Below are 24,180 nucleotides of genomic sequence, written 5' to 3'. Positions count from 1 at the left end.
TTGGCGTAACATTAATAATTTTAAGATAGGAAATGCTTTGCCAGAACTGAAGGTAGTGTCCCCTGACACAGCGCTGATTATTTATTTTGAATCATTTTCAACATCGCTTCTTCCGTCTTCTGCTATGTCAGCCTTTACAGAGTGTCATTTTTCTAATAAATTAATTTATTATTTTAAATTCACAGAAGTAAAATATGAATAGGGTAGAATGAAGCAGACAAACAAACAAACAAACAAGAAAGGATGAAAATTGAAAATTGTTTGAGAATACACTTTGAAGGAAATGGATTTTAAAATACCCTCTTGCTCACTTGTAAAGCAGTGACAGCCCCAATATCTCAACAAATACAGAGCAATTCATGTTGTGAAATAACAGTGGAGTTTTTATATCTTCTAGATTCATGGGTGAAAAGGGGGATCTGCATGATGAGGAGTTTCAGGGTGTAGAGAGAGGGACTCTGACCTGATATTACCTCTCATATTACACTGTGAGTCATCCTAACAGAGACAGTAACTACTTGGCTTTTGGTTTGAGGGAGGGAGGAAGGGAGGGAGAAAGGGAGGGAGGGAGGGAGGGAGGAAGGGAGGGAGGGAGGGAGGGAGGGAGGGAGGAAGGAAGGAAGGAAGGAAGGAAGGAAGGAAGGAAGGAAGGAAGGAAGGAACGAACGAACGAACGAACGAAGGAAAGACTGTCTATTGCCTATTCCCCCCATAAGGAATAAGGCTGCAGAAAGGCCATAAAGCTGCCCTCCTCTTTCAGCAGCTAAAGCAACAGCTGTGCAATCCAGCTCAGACAAGTATTCTCAGGTCCCATTTCAAGGGAAGCAGACAATGAAAAATTGAATGAAACAGGCAAATTGGTGAGAAAGAACAATGGAAGAAACAGTATGCAGTGGGGCAGAATAGTGCTGCAGCTGTCTCTGCTTTGTCTCCTTTTTCCATCAGCTGGACTTGAGGAAGGATGTGACTTAGGTCTCAGTAGAGATGGTAAAGGCTGAGCATTATTTGCATTAATGCTTTTAAATGCCTTTCTCAGTCTCTCTTTTTTTTTTTCTTTTAGTTGACCTGAGCCTCAGATTCTCAATGATCCTTTTAATATCTGAGGAAAGTAAGCAAAACACGTACACTTATATTAGTATAGATGAAAGGTCTTTCTTTAGATTTTTATTTGTTACCTTTTTGTAGGTATTATTTTATAATTTATTTTCTCTTTTAATCCTGTTTTGTTTCACTTGGCAGCTGCAGCAATAGTTTCTAGCTACTGGGAAAACAGATGAGCAAATATCCTCTGTCTTGAAGTTAAATGTATTGCTGCAGCAACAACCCTCTCCAGCTTTCCAGCCACCATGAATCCTGAGCCTACTCTTAAACTGGTAAGTCAGCAGCCATGCCAGCACAACACATTGCCAGAACTGTTCAATCAGGCCAGTCTATATTGATTTATTTTAAAATATATTCAGCATCAGTTCCTCTGTTTTCTGTCAGTTAGCGATACTGTCACTGCTTTGATTCACCACCTCTTCTACTGCAAATCGTATGAGCACATTATCAAGCAGCCAGTGCACCTAGGTTTTGAGGCTGACAATACAGGATCAATGTCCCAGGGACTCAACCCTGAATTTCAATAATTCAATTAAATTCCTTGAATACCGGATTCAGCCAGATCGATTCCACATTGCTTGCATGTTCACGTATAAGACATCCTCCACAGAGAACCTGCATATAGTCCCCTTGTCGGTGTATAACAAAGGGAAAAGAGAAGATATTGAACTGGAGGAAAGATAATCAAGCATTGAACCTGCTGAGCCTAACAGTAAAAAAACATGCAGGCGGATTCTGCAGCAGCTGAAGCCACTGGAGGATACTGTGTCTAAAATTGGGGTCCTATTAAAAATGTATAAACATATCCAGGATTAGGTTTTAAAGCTATTGCTATAGGTATGAAATGAGCTTAACTTAGAACTCCTGGGCTCCCTCTAGGCTCATTTACAGCTAACCAAGGGAAAAAATAAACTCTTTTATTGCTTGAATAATTCTATGCTACCTATAACAGTAGTTAATAGTTAATAAGGATTTATGCCTCTCATAACTGAAAGGTGTATCTAGATTTTATAAGTGGATATATACAGATGCTAGAAGTTCACTACCCATACTTTGTTCACAAACAATATAGGAAGAAAGAAGAAGAAAGAAAGAGTCTATGCAAGCCACAGGTTGTGACTGCATAGGGAGATTCTTTAAAGGATGCCCAATCTTCCAGGCCCAGCTCCCATCTGTGGCACTGCTCCTTTGGATGCAGAAGCCTACAATACCCTGCATCATGCATGGTACCCTGCATGAATTCAGGCCAGGTGTAGGTGTAATAACCTTCCTCCCACCTAGCAGCAGCTGCAATTCTATAACTTCAGGATGTGCTGACTAGTGATAAATGCTCCTCCTTAATCTGCAGCTGGAAGTTTCTTGGGACCCTCATTACTCCTTGGTGGATGTTTGTATAACATCAAGAATGAGAAGTCATGGTTTTATTTTAAGCCTCTGCCCTTGTGTAATGGAAGAAGGTAAAATAGCAGTAATTGATAGTAATAACCCTATGAAATCAACTTCCCAAACAACAGAAATTCTGCCATGACTAGATGTTCTGTATTATTTGGAGAGGATATTTGTCCTTATGGCCTAATTCACTGGCAACTTTTAATTTACCACTAAGGGACAAGTCAGTACTCTTTAAAAAAAATTACTGGGAACTCAATTAAGAACAAATTCCAATTGTATCTTATTAAGTGTTATGATTATTGAACACTTAAGCAAAACATCAAATAAGGTTCTGTGATAAATGGTCCATATAGGGTGTAGCATAATAATACTGTGCAAAATAGTGATGTATAGGACTTCCAGTATCAATAGCCAGACCTAGAATAGCCTAAAGATCACTTTAATTTTTAAAGAAAAACTTTTTTTCTTTATGGACTACAGCCATTTCAATTTCATAGTTTAGGTTCCTACATAACTATTATATTTCTTATTATTTGTTATAGTAGCAGACAGCAATCCATTCTGAGCTATTTCACAAACACTCAGAAACCTCCCAAAATTATTTTTATAAAACATAAATGAGGATCAATGAAAGCTGTAAAGTATAGAGGTTGGAGTGCATATCATTATGAGATATGTTTCAGCTTAAAATTTTATTAGCATGATGAAGGGGAGTAGGATAAATAGATGGCTATTTTGTTCTTTTCAAAATAAAAAAAATATTTAAAAATAAATTCTTACTCTTTTTGTTGACATTTTCTCAAATCAGAGTGAAATTTTCATTGACAATATCTCTAGGGTCATCATTTTAATATCTTTTGACAGTGAGCAGCTTCCCTCTGACTAGCTGGCTTATGTAGGATAAGCCTCCCTTCTATACCCTCATTCACCATACAGTTTTTTCTTTCATTTCACTCATTTTATTTGTATCCCACAAACTGAATGGTAATGTTAATGCTAGTAATAATACTTGTTTGAATAAAATTTCAGGATCAGTCCTCTACTATGCTAGTGCAGTGATGGTTCATTATACAATATGCTTGTGACACAGAATGTTGTCCTTTGTGGCTGAAGCAGAGCTAATCCAATTAATTTGTTCATGAAAGCCAAGCTGGTTTTAAAACAGGGTCTAGCACAAAGAGGAAAGGACAGTTTTTTATTAACTTTCTCCCTTGTCTCAAGACATATTTATTGCTTTCTGCTCAAGCAGAAATAATAAAAACCTAAGAGTACAACAACTTGCATGAAAAATCTTTCAGCTCTTGTGCATGTAAATAGATTGGACTTTTGATTGAAAATACTCTGTGTATTTCTTAAGGCTCAAACTTTAAAATGCCTAATTTGGAAAGATACCAGTATGTGCAAAAGAGTGACTTTCATAATGCATGGCAGCAACATTATTAATTAAAGCAGAGGACACTGCAAGGATATGTCAAAGCAAAATAACCTTCAGCTAGCAGAAACAGACTGAGCTATAGGTCAATTTTATTGTGTTATAGAGCAGACACTGTTTTTCGCATTGTGTTACCAAAGGTAGCAGTGAGCTACTCAAGGCAGGTTTTTGCTAAACAGAGAGATCACTTAGAAAGCCTCAGTAGTCACATATAGAAATTATGTGATGGATCAAGGATATTTTCTTTTACTCCATTATAAACACTCTCATACCAGTGATGATGGTCTTTATGTATCTCTGAAATAAAAGTTGAACCCAGCAAAATGAAGTAAAAGGGTGAGTGTATGTTTACACGGCACAGAGACAACATGTATTAGCAATTGCTCTGCTGGGAGAGCTGTGAAGTTGAGCTGCAAGCTCACAGTCATGGAAGACACTCCCTTTCTGGGTGCTGAGCAGACCCACTCTGACTGGGCTGAAAACCTCAAGGAGGATGCTGTTGGTGAAAGTGCTTTTTCTTGGTCCTAAAAATAAAGACATGTTTGTCTGAGTGTCTGGCAGAAATTTCCTTCCCTCCATGTTATGGCATTAATAGTCATTAGCAGGTTTAAAAAGCTTTACATACTCTAGCAAGGTAGGAGACAGCAAGGTATCTGCCTCAGTTTAAGAGTTGTTCAGGAGATGAAGTAGTATTCCCAAAAGTATTATTGCATTCAGAGATGGGGTCATGCTCAGAGAGTTTTATTGTCTGTCTAAAACAGCTGCTTTGAGAAGTATTTGTCCAGTTATGAGCAAACTGGCTTCTCTAAGACTTGGGCTCCTTGACCTTTATATATTGCAGCTATAAACAGGACAGAGCTTCTCTGGGCTTTGTTTGCCATGGGTACACCAATGCTCAAATACTTAGAAAACTTTCATCAGAATCTGCACTTCTGTTGAGAACACGTTTCTGTCACACAAACTGGCTGTCCTGAGTTCTGTGGCACTGACTCATAATGCAGTCCAGTCTGGATTGGTGCTAATTAGCAGCTGCTGGAAACATTGATGGGCTGATACATGGCTTTCAGGGAGAGTATATGCAAACACATAGTGCAGCCTGAAGTATGCAAGGTTCTGCTGTCTGGATGATGATGTGGAGTCAGGTTGCTTTCTTATTATGAGCTTTTGACCTATACTGGGTACATTAAGTAAATATGATCAAAGATAATCCAGTTGTACTACTCCTGTAGACTGCTATGTGAATAGCCCAAATCATCTTGATTTGGAGGTAATAACAGAAAAATAAAACCCCAGAGATCATTAGGTTGCCTATATCTGGACACGATACTCCAATTTAGAAAACAAAAGGAAACAAGCTGACATTCTCACAATAAAATGATGATTTAATCTGTCTGTGGAATATGAATATGAAAGTATTTAAGTGTTTTCACAAGTCATAACCAGAAACATGGCAACAATGTGGAAGTTGAGGGATATATGAGATACACAAGCCTCTGGCTTTGTGACGGTGCCACTTTTACTTGATGACTGATTGAGAAGACTAGATCAACAGAAGCTGCTCACCTATTACACGTGGGCATTGCTACATATCCTGTAGGAGGCCATCTTTTGTGGGGATCTCTTCAATACCTGTGTGTATTTCTCTTGCTTGGCTGAGATCAGTGTGTTTTAGATGAAGTGCACAATTCTGTACATACTGCACAAATGTTTATCCACCCCTACAGCAGCCCTGTGCAGACCCAGTCCTGCATGTGATTATTTCCCCTTGTGCTCTGACCTGTGTCACTTGCTTTTCACTTGCATTGCTGGCTGAGGGTCATCAACCACAGGTGATGGGACACTCATTTTCTCAGTGTCTCAACAGCAGCAAACTTGTCCAAATTATACAGTGATCCATTTTCCAACAAATGCATCCCCTTCTCTCCTTCTTTGGCCAGGTTATGCTTAAGGCTATTGCCTCTGCTACTAGCTTTCTTTAGAACTGCAGAGATAAATACTGAGGTGTAAAAGTTGAGAAATGTTTAAATGGTTATCCTGGTATACCTCATCAGCATTAATGAGGTAATCTTATTTTATATTTCAAGGAAGGTACTTTCCTCTTGATTCACTGTAGGCATCTTTTTTCTCTCTTTTTATTTTTTCATCTATAACAACATCTTAGGCCACTCATGTAAGATTTTGGGAGCATCTTTTCTGTAAATACGTTTCCCTGGATCTACAAGTTTGGGTGGAGTAAAGAATATATGTTAATATATTTTACTGGAGGTAGGGCTTTCAAATAGCAGAGGTTCCACCATGTTGCAAAATAAATTCTTCTACCAGTTGATAGCTTTATTGTTAAAAAAATCACTTATTACTTCTCTAAATTTGTCTTGATTAACTTCTAAACCAGTGGAAGATTTTTTAATCATTATTTGCTAGCCAGAAATTTATCCCTGACATGCACAGTGATCAAACCAACTCATAATGTTTCCCACATACATTAACAAGACTTAGCTCTAGGCTCCTGGGAAAAGTGAGATTTTCCAGGTCTTAGGTAGCTATTTTATATCTTTACCAATCATTTCCAATTTATAAACATCCTATTTTGCAGCCAACAGAGTTTTTATAAATATATATTGTGCTATTTTATTAATATTATTACTAGTTATATATGGTGGAATAAATAGTTTGTACTTCTCACTATTCTCACTATTTTTTTTTTAATTTCTGAATATCCTTGGATGAACATTTCTGAATACAGCTTGGCTTTTTTTTTTTTTTTTACAAGGAGGTCATGTTGGAAACACTGTCTATTTATCACCTCAAAACCAGCACTTTTTCAAAACCAGTCCTTCCTTCAACTCTGACCTAAATTCCATTTTCACAGATGCTTGTCCTTAAATTCAATTGCTTTAGAAAGCATGATGCTCAGATGGTCTCATCTTGCTAAGTGAACTTGATGAACTTGATTGCTCTGTCAGACTGACCTGTCCTTATCCCAGTTTACCACTTTACTTGGTTTTGTGTAATCTGTAGACCTTACCATTATTGATATTTTCTTCCAGATCATTGGAAAAAACATTGACCAGTATGGAGGCAAGAAGAGATCATGGTGAGACATGACTAAAAATATTCCTATTAGGTGATGATTTTCAGCCAGTTTTAATTCATTGTATACATACCACAATGATTTTTTTTTTTGTTGTTATATATAATTTTTTTTTTATTCAAAATGTGATTAACTTCTGGGTCAAATTACTTAGATGACTTTGTCATACTTGTGATCTCAAAAGAACATAGCTTCTCTCAGTGAGATCTGTTTCCAATTAAGCCCTACTCATTAGCATTAAAGGTACTATAATTTATTTTTCATCCTGAATATACCATATATCCATCCATTTGTTAATGCTCCCCAGTATGCCTTTGTGGGGTTTTGTCTCCAAGAAGCTGATTCTAGGTTGAGATCACTTTCCTTTAGGTTAGTTTTCAGTGATCAAGTTGTAACATGGAGCAAAATTTCAGAGGAGAAGTAGAGTGTGAGGGAAAGTAAGAACTGGGTAGAAAGGTTACATGACAGTGTATCCAGCACGCTGCCTTACTTTCATTTTGCTCCTTGGTGAGTTGTTTTGTTTGTTTGCTTTGTTGTGAGTTTCTTTGCTTGGTTGAATTTTTTTCCCCTGTTAAATATTTTGTGTCTCTGGTGCTCTGAACTGGGACATGTGTGGCATTTCAGGATTTTTTTCAATAATTTTTCTAGTCCTCAATAGCCCACAAGAGTAGGTACATCAGTACATGTGAATAGTAACAAACTTGCAAGGGAATAATTTTTCTTCAGGTCCTGTGAGCTATATCATAGAGGTTTCATAGTGTAATGAAAACATTCAGTGCCTCTGCATAATTTTTACACCTTCCCATCCCCAATTATCAATAAATACTACAGGCTCCTATAGGTTTTCCTTAATAAACAATCTCTAAGAAAACTGAATTCAAGTAGTGTTTTAGGAATTTATTATAGACACTTTATGGTACAAACATTCAATTTTAAAGATGTTTTCTTCACTCCCAGCGCCCAACTCTTAATAACCTGACCCCAAACACCACCTCAAAATGACATTTCTGGCTTAGGAAAGCCAAGAGCTACACATTGCTAGAGGCTGAGAAAGCATCATTGTATGCTTGACCTATTTTACTCCTTTCTATTGGCATCTGTTGCTGGCCGTTGTTGGAGATGAACTGTTGGATATTTAGTTTAACCCAGTTTATTTTTCTAGTGTTCAACATTTTACAATTAATGCATATTCTTTAGGGGTACTAGCATATTAACTTTCTTCAACTTGGCTGCACAAGTTTTTAAACCCTGACCATTCAGGCTAAGCACTGTAGCATTAAGGTAAATGGTAAGGTAAATGGCTGCATGTTGCATATATTCCCTTTTCCTGTTGCTAAAAATGCAGTGGTCATTAAATATGGAAACACCCTAATTATATTGTACGTTTCAGAAATCCATCTAATCTCAAATATACTCAAAATCTCTTCATATTTCCGCCACACAGAATAGCTGTCGTTTTTTCCGTATGTATATTTTCAGAGAACAACAAAATGGTTTTGAGATAAAAAGAAAAACATAGAAGGTAGAATAAAATTATAGAAGATGTTATTTTATATTAATGGAAGGTATCTTTATCTTCCAAGTTTCATAGAATGCAACCTGAATAAAACACGTGCTATTGAGTTAAAAGCAGTAGTACTTATTATACTGATTTTATCATCCTTCAAGATCTATAATTTTGTTCAGTTTAAATAATTTGCTCATGGATGTGTATATGAATGCAGTGATACCCCTAGACCCATGGTTTGAGGACACTTCCATGTGTCACCTAGTGAGACAATTGTTATGAAATTCAAGTCACCATAAAACAGACTTTGAGACAATTCAGGTGAAGAAAGGCTTCAATTTGGCTGTTTAATTTTTTTGTTTGCAGTAGGAGTAAGCCCATCTGGTACAGTTCACAGTTCATGTGCTACAGCCATCTGAAAACGGAAAGAAATTTAGTATGAGTTAAATGGATCTATAACTGAATAAAACAAATAATCTAAATTCTATTTTCTACGTCACTTGATTGGAGATATGAAAGCCACCAAGATACAAACACACTCTTCAGGAAAAACCACCAAATCAATAGAGCACACTTTAGGAAATGTAGCAGAGTCACTATCTCATAGTCCTTTGCAGTCCATACTATTGGCTTATAATACCTTTAGTACTCAGGCATACTGATGTAAGAGTGTAACATTGCCATGGATCTGTAGGTACCCAGGTGTGGGCACTGACAAAAAGAGAAGACTTAACACAGCAGTAGAAACCACAGTCATACAGTGAAATTGCTTTGTCAGTAATTTTGACTGCTCCCTTTAGAGAAAGGAACATGTTATATTCATTCTTTCCACTTTCTCTCAAAATATTTTTTCAGTATGCTTCTTAGGAATCAAAACATGTCCAGTTTCTACACTCTGCCTTCAAAAGCCAGAGTGGAAAATGCAGCTGAACATTCAAACCTGCCTCTCATACACACTGAAAGTGCCAGCAGAACAATTTCGTCACAATATAAGGATGTGGTTTATGCCTCTACTTTCCTACTTTGCACCAACAAGCATGCTGTGCTGTCCTTTGCTTTCATGCAACCTGTAATCTATACAAAATTCTCTGTTTTCATGTTGATAACTGAGGTACCTGTTTACTTCAAGCTTAGAAGGAAGTAAAATAAACAATAGAAGTCCATGAATATGAAAGCCTGCACACAGGCTTATTTTCCTTCCTAGAAGCTCATACAGAGTTAAAAGTGTGGCAGCCTGGCAGGAAGACAAGAAATTTTAGCTGTGCTTAATATAATTAAAGCCAGTCAGACACAAACATGAGGTGGCTGTCCTGCAAATTGTTATGCACATCGATAATTACAGAATTATATATGAATATATGTCTGTTTTTGTATCAAACCTACAAACTGCTTCACTGAAGCCAATGTGAATCTATTTGTATGACTAAGGTTCAGCTCTGCAGGTCCAGGGAGAAAGCATTGTGCTGTATCTTTTATTGATAGGAACTATGAGACGTCTTTGTAATTTCAAAACAGCCTGTGGAAGGAAAGCAGAATCTATCACTAGCCAATACCAAATTTCTTTTCTACTTTCTTTTGTCTCTTCTTTCAATCTTTCCAAGGCAGCAGAAGAAATCTTAATTTGGTACACCACAAAAAATAATATTTAGAATCTGGACTCAGAGATTATTTCCTACTTCTGTGCCCATTGCAGAATGGATCTGGTTGGAAGGGAGCACAGGAGGTCATCTGGTCCAACCTCCCTGTCCAAGCAGGACCATCCCAGAGCATGGGATTGCAGCCAGCTGATTCCTGAATATCGCCAGTGAGAGAGACTCCTCAACCACTCTGGGATTTTTTTTTTCAGTACATGATCACATGCACAGTAAAGAAATTCATCCTCATACTCAGATGGAGCTTCCTATGCATCAATTTCTATCTATTGCCTCTTGTCCTACTGCTTGGCACCACCAAAAGAAATCTGGTGTCATCCTCTTGGCACCCTGCCTTCAGATACTGGTAGATATTGATGAGATCCCCTCTCAGTCATCTCTTCTTGGTGCTGAACAGGCCCAGCTCCCTCAGCCTTTCCTCACAGAAGAGATGCTCCAGTCCTTTACTCATCTCTGTAGCCCTACACCAGACCTGCTTCAGGAGCTCCATATACTGAGGAGCCCAGAACTGGACACAGCATTCCAGATGTGGCCTCATCAGGGCTGAGTACAGGGGCAGAATCCCCTCACTTAACCTGCTTGCATGATCTTCCTAAAAGAAGTCATTATTATTCACGGCTTGTGAAAGAAAGAAATACTTTGTTAAAAATTTTACTTCATAGTCAAATGTAAAGAAAAAATCAGGAGATTCTGGTTATGCTGCAAAAGGGAACTTGACTCCCTCTTACTGGTAGGGCAGTGTCTGCTGCTGTCAAAAGCATGGCTTCTTTTACACTAAGCAATAATTTTGTAGTCAAAAAACTACAATAAACCAAAAATTTAAGAATTAACCCTCCTTCAGCTTGAGCACTCTAAGATTATTTTCTTCACATTTTTTGCTTTCTTTTGTCTTTGGAACATTGCTTCCTAGTTTGCAGAGTAGCTCAACTTTGTCTACAAAAGAGAATAACTAGAATAATGGCTAGACAGATACTGCTCCCAGGCAACAGAGAAGAGAGAAAGAAAATAGCAGAAGGAAACAGAGCACCTGTATTGCAAATGCTTAAATGAGAAATCCAACTAAACATACAAAACATCTGGGCTTAGATCACTTTCAGAGACAATTGTAGGACTTCAGTGGTTTTATGGGTTCTCTGTTATTGTCTTACTATTGAAGAGTGGTTTCACTAGTGAATAGTGCCATTTTCTGCATAAAAGTGTTCTTGAGTAATCAGGTTTTGTCCTTTCACCAGTAAGGATTTGTATAAAAGTAATGACATTAAAATTTGCAATATTTTGACAGAGCTTCAGTCACCTCTAAGCTTAACTGAAAACTAAGAGACAAAGCACCTCTGAGAACATAGTCTTACAATCCAGAGTTGGAAGCAAGTACTAAAATATGAAATTTCTTGGACATTTCTGACAGGTTTATCCCATTATTTACACACTAATAACACAATATGAAAGGTAGAGGGGGGTTTTGTTGTTGGTTTTGTGGTTTTTTTGTCTTTAAAACATTTTTTTTTATTATTAATCTCCATTTATCTGCTATATTGAAAGATTTAAAACAAGGGAGCAAACAAGAAGTGCCTGAAGACAGATTCCAAAGTAGTTTCTATTAACTTAAATGGGATTTGGTGGAATTTAGAATTTCTTAAAGTCAGACTATTTCATTTGTATGTTCTATGAACCTAAATTTGCACTTGCACTTATGAAAGTGTTGTCTCAGATACTAAGTTTGCATTTTAAGGTATTTCTGTGAGTTAAGAAGACACAAGATTAAGATAATTAGCCAGCATATGTCTTTTCACCAAGCTAGGCTAAGCAATCGTTTAAGGTTTTTCCTTCAGGAGAAATGTTTTGGTTGTTTTTTCCTTCAACAAATGGTCAAATATGAGAATTTAGTTAACTGAAGATTTATCAACAATTTTAGACCTTTTTGTATTTATATCTTCTCAGTGAAAAACATTTTACTTAACTTCAAAGGAGAATTAGTAGGTAGTGATGTTGCAAGATTGAGATGTAGAGTAATTTCCACCATATGGTGTTTTTGTTTTTATCACCATCTTTGGAACAAAGGGTAGAACTTCCTAATTTGTTTAGGTTTTTTTGAAAAGATTTAAATGGCTAACTTAAATCCTAGATGTTCTGTTATTTTTCCCCTTACTGTTTTTTTTTTTTTTTTTTCTTTTGGTAGCTTTCACATATTCAACACTGCATAAAAGACCCATTTGTAATTATGTGTAACCTTTGTAAAGCCTCTGGGTAAGGTCTACTCATTAATCTTTAACCTGACTAGCCTTGGGGGTGGTGAAATTGGTGCAGCCATGTATTAGAGGCTCAGAGACCACAAGCTAGAAGTACAAAAGGGATAATTAAGTGATCGTATGAAAGAAAAGCAAACAAAACTAAAGGGATAGGAAGATATTGTACATGCCAGGCAGTAGTAAGGACAAGAGAATGCAAATTGCTATAGATAAAAGTAAAAAAATAAAGGAGGCAGTACCTTTTTCAAAACAAAGCCAATTAAATGTTCTCATTTCTTAGTCAAGCACAGATCGCCTTCACTAAATTAGGCCTCAAACATTGTAATAATCATACAGCACAGACACAGGGTTAGTTTTTAATAGTGAGCCCCTATTTATATTTTTTTGTTTGTTTTAATGAATAAGCTGCCTCACAGTAACTGTAAAAGATGCAAGTTATAATATCTCAGTATATGTCTCAACAAAAAAACAACACCTGGACAAGCGTCAAGCTGTAACTAAGGGAAAAATCCTGCCCCTGGCCACCAGGCTGTGAAGAACACCTGGCTGCTGGGCAGGTGCTCTGTGCTGATCCCAGCCCTCTGTGGGCTCACAGTGTAAGTGATCATCAAGGGTCTGAGATGTGAAGCATTTCTGGGAAAGGAGACAGGGCCAGGACTCAAAACACTAGCTCTGATGAGGCTTTATGGCTTTTCCAACACCTTGATAGGGAATTCTTTGAAATTGTGAAAGCTATTCTCTTTGCTGTTCCTAAAGGACAATGTCCTGTCATCTTTTGACTGCATGTTGAGAAAAGTGTCTAATTTTAAATTCATGAATTATTTAATTAAGTACAGGTTTCATTGAGTATAGGTCTCTCCATTTGATTAGACACTTGCCTTGGCATCTTTCTCAAGCTGATCTCCTCTACCAGTCTCTAAAGTGCTGACATTAAGTGGTGATTTTTCCCAGTTGCCTGCAAAAATCCTCATCACTCTGTGAAGATATTTAGACTTGGCTTCAGGGACTGGGTTTCCTTTAAAAAAAATCATTTTATGCTTCTGTAATCCTTCAGTGTGTTTCTGAGTAGAGCAAGACTCTCATGCACTCATAAACTGATCAGATTATAACCAGTAAATTATAATCATCTGCACTGGGGAAGGATGGAGTAGGATAAAAAACCCAAGCATTACCAACTTTTGGGATTTTATATCCACTTTCACAACAAGGGATGAATACTTTCCATATGGGTGAAGCTGTTTTTATCAAGAGGTTGCATGAGAACCTGATTTTTCATGAAAAATAAAAATTGATTTTAAAAAGAGCTATACTCTATGTTTTAAAAGAGATAGCCTTTATGTTTCCATAAAAGTGAGGTAACTGTTCAAAAGACCCAGCATGGTCATCTTTACCTCTGCCCCTGTGCAGGAAAAGAAAAGTCACTATGATGGGCATGTAGTGGTAGGACAAGGGGCAATGGCTTTAAATTGGCAGAGGGTAGGTTCAGATTGGATGATAGAAAAAATTCTTTGCTGTGAGGGTGGTGAGGCATTGTCACAGGTTGCCCAAAGAAGTTGTGGATGCCCCATCCTTGGAAGTGTTTAAGAGCAGGATGAATGGAGGTCTGAGCAACCTGGTCTAGTGGAAAGTGTCACTGCCCATGGCAGGGACACTAGAACTGGATGTTCTTTAGGATCCCTTCCAACCCAAACCATTCCATGATCTCCAGCATACTGGAGCTGTAATTTTGACAGTTCTTGCTAAAGGAAGGTCATATGCTCAGTGAGGTAGAGGCCGATTAGGAACTGATTCTATATTTGAATATGCATCCAGGTGACTTATTAACTTTTCAAAGTTGATGTGTATGAGGAATCTTATTTTAAATTCTCAATGAAGATAAAATACACTCTAAAGTGGAAAAATTATAAAAGGAAATGTGTTCCCACTGGACCTCTCTCTATGTGTTTATCTAGCTAATTTTGTAAGTATGGGAAAGTATAAAAATGTTTGGAAAAAATAAAGAAGAAAATATCATAATAGTGAAAAGAATGAATTTTCATTTCCCTTTGTCAAGGGCAAATACTATAATTGCAAATATAACTAAAGGTCCTGTTAAAAAATGCAACAGAAATGTTAATGAGCTTGTAGAAGGAGACTTCACCAGTTTGCATAGGATGGCCTGACACACAGTGTGGAAATAGTCAGCTTTGCACAAAGAGTACATAGAAAATCTAGTAAATCACAGACTCCAGTTTGACAATGGTAGCAAAAAATAATGGCTTAACATTTTGAATTATTTTCTTTCTGCTTTACTTCTGGCAAGAGGCCTAGCTAACTACAGTAAGCAGACTGAGGATCAAATACTACTTTCTTTGTTAATGGTTGAAATAGTCCCTCTTTCTTAAATAAAGATATAGGTTTTTTAAGGCCACCACCTAATGTTTTTAAGATCAAGATCGGAAATGAATATTAGTGAAGCACTCTTATGATGACAAAGTGATGTGAAAAAGTAGAATAATAGGGGAAAAGCAAGATTTTGTACAGTCATTTTAAAAAATTTAATTAAAAATGCAAACCTCATATACTGAGAAGTATCCAGCTTCCTTGGTTCTAAATGAACTCCAAAGTTTGTTGAACGTAGTTACCTTTAAATAGTTAAACCAGAATAAAACCAATTGAATAACATAGAGAATCATGCCTTGGCTTGTGAAAAGATCAGTGTAAATAGGGATAACCCTTCTTCTCCTTTCTTCCCTTAACCCAGTACTTTTCATTCCTTAATGAGATAGAGTACATGTGTAGGACCTACTCGTAGGATATGCTTATCTTTCTCAGTCCTTCAGGGCTCTCAAGAGGAACTAAATCAAAGCTAATCAAACAAATTCTCACTAAATTTAACAAATAACTAGGAAGCCAGAATAATGGATGCAACCAATATGTGAACTTCAGATATAACTGTAAGACAATTATGGGAAAGAAAAGTAGGTCAGAAAAAATAAGGCAGAAAATGCTGTGTTTTTAATGCTGCATTCATTAGCTGTCTGGGTCAGCTACTTTATCTCTTTCTAATCATCTGTGTAAATAAGACTAGCAATGTCATATTCTTTCATTCCTGTGCTAAACTGACAATTTTCATTGCTTAATGAGATCGAATGTTTCTGGGTTCTACATATGTATACTCATTCTCCTCGACCCTTTAGGGCATCTTCCTTCCCATGATGAAAAAATTGTCAAAGAATAATAAACAGTTTGTAGTGAATTCAGCAAATAAGTATGATATGCATGCAGTGCTTTAAATTTTCGGTTATAATAAAGTTATGCTTGAAACATGCAACATAGATCACTGCTTGAGGTACAGAGTGTTACTAATCACTGCACTGGTCATTTACCCTGAATTCTACAGTGTTGGCTACTGTTGGATAAAGAATATTTGATTTAATTAATGTTTCTTTATTAACACAGTGATAAATACTGTGTTACCTTAAACAGGAGTAGTCTTTTTATCAATATAAACAATTGCTTATATTGATACATGGTTATATTAATAAATGGTTATATTGATAAAAGCTTACAGTGAAGACATTTTAAATGGACAATATGAAGCCAAATATAACAGTACTTGCCTCTGTGCTTTTCCCACTTCCATGGAAAGCAGTTTACTCATAACTATCTTATAATTTATTTTCTTGCCTTTCTCAAAGTAGTTATCTCACAGATAGAGCATCTACTTTGATTCACAGTCCAAACAATTGGAAAAACATAAAATATCATCCTAAACCAAGAATCTTTTCAAACCTCTGGGGTAATGTTCCTAGAACAAGTTAAGGTCAAGATGATGCTTTATTTGCTTGGGGTGGAAGGGAAACAGAAGGCAAAATATTTAAACTCAGAGCCAGACTAAAATAACACAGAAATCAGTCAAATATCTGGGAGTAACAAGAGTGGAATCACTCAGAGTTGAATATTTCCACATGGATAGGCATAATCCTTAGGAGAATGTAGAAGAACTCGCTGTCTAAAAGACAGGAATATCAGCATTATGGAGGTGCTGATATTATTATAGGAATGTTGATACTGGGTAGGAAGAGAGGAGCTCTTAATCTAGCAGGGTAAACCACATACCTTAAAAATCATAGAAAATATGAAAAAATAGATTAATCTTTTCTGTTCTAAATATTAATTCCTATGTCGGTGTCTGTAACTCTCTTAAATACATTTGGGGCAATTTTGCCAGGAACAAATACTTCCTACCTTGGAGTTACCCATTGTATACAGTACCCATGTAACAATTCATACTGTTACATTTTTAGGTTTCTTAAACACTGTCAACAAATGCTGCCTGGTTAATTTGACATCTGTCTGGAACATTAATGTCTTTTTACTGTCCTTAATCTAAATTTTGAATTTTTTTTCAACCTTTTTCCATTCACATAGATTAGTTAAATATATAAAAAGAGAATGCATTGTCTCTGATCATGCTAATTAAGTTAATACATATTTTACTATCACATTTTATATGTACCTTCTAAACTGGTTTTACCCACTCACATGCTTAATGACTGTGACTCCTAGATCTTGACCTAAATTCTCATTCTGGGTTTGCCTCCCTCTGGTTATTTTTGCAAGGTGATGCAGAAATCTGACATCTCCTTGTTAGATTGCTGCCAGTTTCAACTTTACAAGTCCATGTGTGATCTACTGTCCTGCCCTGTGACTGCTTTCACCTCTCCTTTTTTTATTCTGTCACTGTCACCTCCATCATCACACTCTTGATCACTAAGCTCCATAAATAACCCATTTATTCTCTTTGAGACTTTTTTCTCTGTGGATTTGTACAGGTGTACTACTTCCAAAGGTCTCTGTTTTCCTCATTCAAATAATTTTCACACTGTAGATTTCATTATGTCTACCTTTAGGAATTGGGCATCTAAGCTAATCCTAGCCATCCTAAGGACTTTTTTTAATCATTGAGACAAAAAGGCATATGCAGAAATAGACTTACTTCTATCTTAAATGTCTAGTTTAGGTTTAGGTTAATTACCCACAAGTAGAACTTACAGGGAGTATTAGGTGATCTTTTCAGACTTGGAAATATAAAATTTCTAGATTTAGAGCATAAGACTTCTACTCCTGATGGAATTTTGCTCAGTTAATAGCTGTTCAACTTATCTGCAGCTATACTTCTAAAAGTTATGGTAAATATATTTGTTCTAGGCTAGCAGTATTGTCGCTGTCCCACCTCAGTACAACAATCCCTTTTCTGTAACCATGGGAGTATTTTTTTGCTGTTAGATTTCTTTCTACAATGCATTCTCTGATTTTGACTCGTTGACCATAGATGAGCCAGAATTATGTGTTGCCATGGCTGCGGTGATGACATGAGTTCAGATAGGTGGAAGACATAACCAGTCAATAATATCTTTCATCCCCTGAATTTACTCTGGACCTTTGATATCTGGGTAGCTATGACTTATCGCAGCAGATTCTATATAGTTGACAACAGGCAAATTGGTTTTTTTTTTAGCACTGATAAATTAAAACAAGACACATAATGCGCAATAATGCGTAATGTTAAAATTATAGGTTGTTCTGGGCAGTTGGGTGGCCAGGGATGTGGAGAGAAAACTGTCTGAGCTACCAGGTTCAAAGATCGCTGGCACAAAGTCCAGCTGAAGGGCAGTCACCAGCACTGTATCCCAGGGCTCAATATAGATTCTGTTTAACACTTTCATTAATGACCTGGATGATGCTGGGATCAAGTATGCTGCCAGCAAGTTTGCAGAGAACACAAAGCTGGGAGGAGTGGTTGATACACAATATACTTGTACTCTTATCCAGAGAGATCTACTCATGCTGAAGGAATGGGCAGGTGGGAATCTTAATGCAGTTCAGCAGTCCTGCAAGTGGGGAGGAAAAACTCCATGCACCAATGCATGCTGTGGGCCCACAGACTGGAGAACTGTGTTGCAGAACAGGGGGACCTGGGGGTCCTGAGGGTCAACAGGCTGCCCATGAGCCAACAGTGTCCAGACCTAACAGGTACAGTAAGAGGAGTGCTGCCAGCAGACCAAAGGTGGTGAGTCTTCCCTTCCCCTAAGTGCAGGTGAGACACATGTGGAGTGACTGGTCCAGTTTGGGGCTTCTCCATATAAGAGAGATAAGGACATGCCATAGAGAATCTAGGGAAGGGCTACTGAGGTGATTAGGGGACAGAAGCCTCTGTCATATCAGGAGAGGCTGAGAGTGCTAAGTCTGAGAAGCCTGGAGGTAAAAAGACTCAGGGGATCTTATCAATGTGTATAAACACATAACTTGAGGGAAGGAAGACATAGATAGACTTTAGTCAGTGGTACACAGTGACAGGGCAAGAGTCAATGATCATAAATCAAAACACATGGAATTCCTCTGAACAGAAGAAAACAATTGCTTTTACTGTGGCAGTGCTCAAGCCTAGAGAGCTTGTATACTTTCCATTTTTAAAGATGTTGAAGACCATTTTAATCATGGTCCTAGGCAACCTGGTCATTAAATATGCTGGGGATTGGATTAGATGGTCTGCAGTGGTCTGTGTCAACCTCAACCATCCTGTCATTCTGCAAAATTGGACTAGGATTTACTAAGTATAATACAAGTAATACTTCACTTACCATGAAGAAATAGGGCATAAATTATCATATATTAGTGGTATTTGGACATTTAATTTTTGTTGCAATTCAGATAAGTTACAAAGTTTCTGAAGTGATAGCGTTAGAGAAAGCGTCAAAAATGGTTTGTGCAGGATGGTTTGTGCAACACCATTTAGAAAACTTGAATTATTTTAACTTTCTGATACTTGATATATCAACATAGTTATTGATGCACATGCTTTTTTGAATTGGGGTTCATATCTTGTCTTCTGCTAAAGGAGAAATAGACATATGTGATTTATAGCTGTTATTAATGATTTGGAAATAGATCTTTTGAGTTGTGCATGTCTTATTCAGAACCTGTTACTGTGGAGAGTGATAGTCTCAAAAAAATTCTGTCAAATTTGTTTCTAGTGAAGCAGAAATGCACATTTTACTGATTTTGCTTTTTATTTATAAGTTTGGAACACACAAGTTGGCATCATGGCATATGCAAATGCATAGCTGCTACTGTTCGCAAACACAGCCTAGGAAAGAGAAGACAGAGAGGAAAATTACAGATTCCTTACAAGGACAGATCTTCCTCACAAAGATTGAAGTGAGGAAGGAAGAAGAGGCTTTGATCTCTTCTCTCTGTTGACCAGTGACAGAACCCAAGAGAATGGCCTGAAGTTGTGTCGTGGGGTTTAGGCTGGATATTAGAAAAAGGTTCTTCAGTCAGAGGGTGGTTTGGCACTGGAAAAGGATTCCCCGGGAAGTAGTCACACCACACCACCAAGCCTGACAGAGTCCAAGAAGCACTTGAACAATACTCTCAAACACGTGGTGTGATTTTTGGAGTTGTACTGTGCAGGATGAGGAGCTGGACTTAATGGTCCTTTTGTGTCCCTTTTAGCTCAGATTTTTCTATGATTCTCAGCTGTGGCTCAGTTTTTTATTTGCATCCTAATTGGTATTTAAACACCTAAGATCATATCTAAGGACTGGATTTTGATCATTATCTAGAATTTATTGTCTCCCACCCTATTTTACTTGTAGTATGGCTATATATACAACAATGAAAAAAGTCCTTTCAGAACTAATCCACACAGTCTATTGCAAAATCATTCACATCTCTCATCACAGGTTTGATGTTTATAATTAATCATGAGCAAAAGAAAACATATGCTTAGTGCAAGGTCACTTTGAAATTGGATCTATACATACTACTCGCCTGTGATTTAATGTCTCTGGCCCTGTGACCCTCACCGGCCCTCTGTATGATCTCTGACTACTTGCATTGTTTCACAAATTAGATCCTGACTCCTTGACTGACTTTTTTCCTGTCCTTGGACAATGTCAGTGTTTGATGCAACTGAGTACCATTCTTCTGCAAAGAATACCTATGCAAGATATGGGTTGTCGCACACAAAGTTATTAGTGATTTAGGAGGAACTGTTGCTAGCCAAATTTTTTTGTTATTTAGATGTGAAATACAATTAAATTGAGACGTATTTTGAATCTTAATACTTAAATCTGAGCTTTGAGTCTTCCTTTCTCATTTTTTCTGATGGTGGGTGGTGAGACCAAATAGGATTTTGCCTTCTCATCCATCAAATTGACCTCTTCTAATTAATGAGTGTGAGAATCTACAGAACTTGTGACTCATGGGGATGTTTCATTTATTGGTGCATATAAAAGCATTCACAGCACTAAAGCATCATTCCAGATGAACTTAGGTGAATGTTTGGCAGAAAAATTCCTCCTAAATGAGCAGACCAGAACAGTACCATTAAATCACATCTCCTCTTCAACACTCCTCTGCAGCCTTATAGCTCATTGCATTTTAAAGACTTTGTGTTTCTGGACTTGATTGAGCACAGTACAGAGCCACATTCATTCTCTGTACTTCAGATACATAACCAAAACAATTAAGTCAGAAGTTTGTTGTCTTTTGCTCTGTTTGTAGGCAACAGAAGCAGGCATTTCTAGAAGACAATCTAGACTTTAGGTGTACTAAATCACAGTCTGGCATGGCCTGTTCTCTTTATATAATAAAAATTAAGGTTAGGGTGATGATAATATGCTTGCTTCAGCTTTACATGGATGCCACAAGAGCTGCATAGCTAATAAGTCAGTGGAAGTCATCCTTAGATCCTTTTAAAACCCCAGATGCTGTGTAGTTACAGATGTTGGGAAGAGATGTATGCTGTCCATCAGTTACAGATTTTGGAAACAGATGTGCATTGTCCATCAGTCAACAGTGTTGATTGCCAGGTGGAGCATCCCACATTGCCCTAATGGAGATAATGCTTCATAATGTGACAGTAGCTAGCCATGAATGAAGAGTTATGAAAGCTGCTTATACCTTCTCATGGTACAATTTTATTCTAATTCTTAGTGCAAAATATGTGGTTGAAATTCTCACTTATGGTACTACATCATGATCTTTGCTGGTTTAGCTCTCAGGTCTTTCCTCTTGTTGATGTGCCTTCTCCATATCTTCTACAGCTAGCTCAATTCTACATTAGCTACATTCAACGTCTACTTTTAATGTGTAACCTAGACAGGCAGAATTCTAGCTATCACAGGGGCTTCCTCTTGGCATATTTTGTTCACTGAGTGCTGTTCAGAAAGTTGTGGAGTTTTTTGGTTTTATTTTCTTTTGTCTTGATAGTTTGTTTTAAATATTGAGTCAAATATGGAAGTTATATTGTTTGGGATATAATTATTTATTTATTATTTGGGAACAGTCTGTGCTCCAAAATACAGGTCTGAATAGGTATTGAGAAAGGCCTTCTTATCTTCTTCCTTTAATTTTGCCTTTTTTTTTTTTTTTTTTTTTTTTTAAATGAGTGCAGGGTTTGAGGTATGCTTTTAAAAACTGTTATCCTGATGGCAGAAAATATTGGTGCTCTTGTAGGTGAGAGCAGAGAGAGTTATATATTTTTTGCTGCTATTTACTGCAAAAGTCATCAGAGGTCAACATTCATCATACATGTAGGAACAAATTGTGTCATTTAGGGTATGTTTACACTCCTGGGTTCAGGTAAGTGCAAGAACCTTTGTTCATGCTCTGAGTTACAAGTAAAAAAAAACTTTGAGCTCTGGTCTTCTGGCTGAATCAGTAAATCTTGCCTCTCCAAAGGACTTATTATAACAAAGTTATATTGCTTCCGAAATGAGGCTGAGGTAAGGAGAGTGACACACGGTCATAAGTGTCTGACAGAGGAAAGTCCTTAGGTGCCTCTAGTTACTGTCAAAGGCTGAATTTTTGACACTACGTACAGTAGTCCTGTAGCCCTGTGTTCTTGATATATCAGAATTTATCAAATAGGTATGGTGGAAGGAAGGAAGGAAGGAAGGAAGGAAAGAAGGAAGGAAGGAAGGAAGGAAGGAAGGAAGAAGGAAGGAAGGAAGGAAGGAAGGAAGGAAGGAAGGAAGGAAGGAAGGAATATAAATATAGATTATTAAAGGGTTATGTATATGAGGGTCATACATACCATACATTTCGATCCTATAAATCACTGATATTTTTGTGAGTTAGAAATAACTCCATAAAATCTGTCCCATAAACTACAGGTAATCTTTTGGCACTCACCTCAGAAGCAACTGCTGCTAGAGTCTGGAAAAAAATCTACTGGTTTAAATAAAGTGTCGTTCTCATATTATACGGAATGTTTTAAGAGCAACTACTTTATCTCATTTTCAACAGTTTTAACAAAAGTGACAAATAATATAACAAGACAGTAATTCCCATGAAACCTTTTCACACTGCTAGCTTTCTCCTTGACAGTAAAACCTAAGTGGGAAAAGCCCCCATCAGGTAGCAGGTGCTCACTGAAAGATGTGAGTGCACAAAGAAGTGTGTGGTGCTGCTACTCCTTTCAGTTAATTGGAGGGAATACAATCTGTTAAAGTTTTCATGAAATGATGCTTTGACTTGGCATTTTTCCCTTCTTTCAATCATGTTAAATGATATTTAGTTAGATGGGGCCCACACACATGATAAGTCTGTCACCACATAATTTCCAAAGTACAGCATAAATAATATTTTTTTATTGGAGTTAGACACAAATAATTTATTTCTTGTGCATGGTTAAATGGCAGTTGGTGGTTTAATTTTGGCTATATGCAGTTAGTATTTTGGCCAACATATTTGTCAAAAAAAATCAAAAGAAAGTTTAGTTTAACCATTTCTGTAATTACAGTGTGGACTTCCCTAAAGAGAGAAAAGTAAGAGTTTCAAGGAAGAAAGAGACCAGCAAATGCTTCCATCAGGAAGTTCTGCCACAGTAGAGATGGGCATCAGAGGTTTCTTTTCTCATACCTCTTCCTCTGTGTCTCAGTACTAAAGTATTCCTGTCAACTTTTTCTACTCTTATTACCCTTAAAGGAATGCAGCAAGTGGATTAAAAAGGTAGCTCATGCTGCCATAGACCTTGACCCACTAAATTTTGAAAACTTAGGTTGTACTTCAGAAGTGGCCCAACTAAAGTAATAGAATCCTGAAGTTTCTTTATTTCTGATGCCTTGGCCATAGTGATGACTAAATGCATTGTTCAAAATTACTTCAGGTTATATCACCTGGAGATCATGTACACTGGCTTTAGACTAACAAAGTAGTCCTAAATATGAAGCTCATAATTATTAGTTATTTATAAATTATTTGGCAGAAGTACCTAAATTAGATCAGTTTTCTTCACTGCATGTCACCAAAGAATAACTGGGGTCTTTGACAGCTGAAAGTCTCCATTCACTCTGCAGGCAACCTGCATACTTATGCTAACTTAAATGTCTGCTCTGAAGGTCTAAAAATAAGTGATTTAAATGTCCTCCATTGTCCCTGGAAATATTTTTTTTTTTCATTAACACTTGCATCTGAATTAGAAATATGGAAAATCTTGGTTGATTTTAATTATTCACATGCTTTATTTTCAGTGTATTTTTAATTGTTGGGACAAAACATTAGCAAGGATTGTAACTAAATGATGTAAACTGAAACTTGGTGGAAAGATTGAGAACTCTAAAAAGACAGAAGAAAACTCATTGCACTATTTCCTTAAAAATTCTATATTTCTTACTAATAAAAGGAATAATTTATCTTTATAATGATATAAATAATAAAATTATCCCTTATATGTTCACCAAAGTCACTAAGCTGGGAGGTGCCGT

At 37.0% G+C, this 24,180-nt stretch overlaps 1 long non-coding RNA gene across 1 annotated transcript in view; it reads left to right on the top strand.

Moving 5' to 3' along the window:
- The first annotated feature begins 1,323 nt into the window (after positions 1 to 1,323).
- LOC110470887 (uncharacterized) overlaps positions 1,324 to 24,180 on the top strand; it is a 74,602-nt gene continuing 51,745 nt past the window's right edge. The window contains exons 1-2 of the long non-coding RNA XR_002465494.1: positions 1,324 to 1,373; positions 6,973 to 7,019. This is a non-coding gene — a long non-coding RNA (uncharacterized LOC110470887). The remainder of the gene's footprint in view (positions 1,374 to 6,972; positions 7,020 to 24,180) is intronic.

Source organism: Lonchura striata, chromosome 2, assembly GCF_046129695.1.
Source record: "Lonchura striata isolate bLonStr1 chromosome 2, bLonStr1.mat, whole genome shotgun sequence".
In the NCBI taxonomy this organism is placed as follows: Eukaryota; Metazoa; Chordata; class Aves; order Passeriformes; family Estrildidae; genus Lonchura; species Lonchura striata.
This window is presented reverse-complemented; position numbering and strand designations above follow the sequence as displayed.